The following is a 1965-nucleotide window of genomic DNA, read 5'->3' as shown; positions in this document are numbered from 1 at the left end:
CCTCCTGACTCAAGTGATCCTCCCATCTCAGCCTCCCAAGTAGCTGGGACTATAGACGCACACCACCATGCCTGGCTAATTTTTAAATTTTTTGTAGAAACTGGGTCTCCCTATGTTGCCCAGGCTGGTCCCAAACTCCTGGCTTCAAGCAATCCTCCTGCCTCAGCCTCCCAAAGTGCTGGGATTACAAGCTTGAGCCACCATGCCCAGCCAACCTCCCATAGTCTACTCCCTACTCAACAGCCCATGGGATACTGTTAATACTTAAGTCAAATCACCTTCATCCTCTACTGAGAACCCCCTCATAGCTCCCATTTATCTCAGATTAAAAGGCAGAGTCCTCACTGGGACTTACATGGCCCTACACGACCTGCTGTCCCCTTTCCTGTCTCATTTCTCCTTTCCTGTTGTCCTCCCCACCTCCGCTGCAGCCACACTGCCATACCTGCTATCTTTCAAATTCAGACAGTCTATTATTATTATTTGAGATAGAGTTTTGCTCTTGTCGCTTAGGCTGGAGTACAGGGGCACAATCTCAGCTCACTGCAATCTCTGCCTTCTGGGTTCAAGCAATTCTCCTGCCTCAGCCTCCTGAGTAGCTGGGATTACAGGCACCCACCACCACGCCTGGCTAATTTTTGTGTTTTCAGTATAGATGGGATTTTAACGTGTTGGACAGGCTAGTTTTGAACTCCTGATCTTAATCGATCCACCTGCCTCGGCCTCCCAACGTGTTGGGATTACAGGCATGAGGCACCACTCCTGGCCTAGTGCTTAATTAATTTTATTGAATGAATGCAAATGAGCATTTGGAGGGAAGGAGTAGTGTGCAGGTTTTCATCTGATTCTTCAAAGAGACTGTGTTCAAAAAGTTTCTGGGGCAGGCCATGGGGGCTCACACCTGTAATCCTAGCACTATGGGAGGCCAAAGCAAGAGAACTGCTTGAAGCTAGGAGTTTGAGACCAGCCTGGAGAACATAACGAGACCCCATCTCTACAAAAATATATATATTTTTTTAATTAGCCGGGCATGGTGGTTTGCTTCTGTAGTCCCTGCTACTCAAGAGGCTGAGATGGAAGGATCGTTTGAGCCTGGGAGGTTGAAGCTGTGGTGAGCCATGAGCTCCACTGCACTCTAGCCTGGGCAACACAGCGAGACCCTGTCTCAAAAAAAAAAATTAAAATTTCTGTCCCCAAGCCGGGTGCAGTGGCTCACGCCTGTAATCCCAGCACTTTGGGAGGCTGAGGCAGGTGGATCACCTGAGGTCGGGAGTTTGAGACCAGTCTGGCCAACATGGAGAAACCCGGTCTCTACCAAAAATACAAAATTAGGCAGGCGTGGTGGCACACACCTGTAGTCCCAGCTACTTGGGAGGCTGAGGCAGGAGAATTGCTTGAACCCGGGAGGCGGAGGTTGCGATGGGCCGAGATTGTGCCATTGCACTCCAGCCTGGGCAACAAGAGCGAAACTCCGTCTCAAAAAATATATATATATATTCTGGCCCCAACATCTCCATTCCAGTAGCTTTACGGCAGTGGGATAGGGTGGGAAGACTACTAGGCCTCCCAGATCCCAGGCCTCCCTCTCTTCTCTAGCCCTCCAGCACTCCAACACCAAAGCCTGGATTTTCCCCATCTCTGTGCTCCCTCCACCCCAGAAAAATCATTGAGTGCACCTTTTCCCCCATCTCTCTCCTCCTTCTTCCTTTCTCTGAGAATGGTTCCTGGGAAAGTCTTCTGTGAACCTCTGTGGAGGGAGGGGAGGGCATGGGATGGGGGAGGGTAGGAGGGTTGTGGGTGGATCGTCACACCTCAGGAGTCTGTTTACACACCCGTGAGGAGGAAAGGGAGAGGAGACCTTCTCTGAAGGGCGAGGCCTGTTCAGAGCTGGGTGCTTCTTCCTGCCCTCCAGCCTAGTTACGGAACAGTGGCCATTCCTGGTGACCCCTGAGACCAGGGGAGGGC

The sequence above is a fragment of the Colobus angolensis genome, unplaced genomic scaffold (assembly GCF_000951035.1).
Source record: "Colobus angolensis palliatus isolate OR3802 unplaced genomic scaffold, Cang.pa_1.0 Scaffold60, whole genome shotgun sequence".
Lineage (NCBI taxonomy): Eukaryota > Metazoa > Chordata > Mammalia > Primates > Cercopithecidae > Colobus > Colobus angolensis.
Note: the sequence above shows the minus strand (reverse complement) of the source record.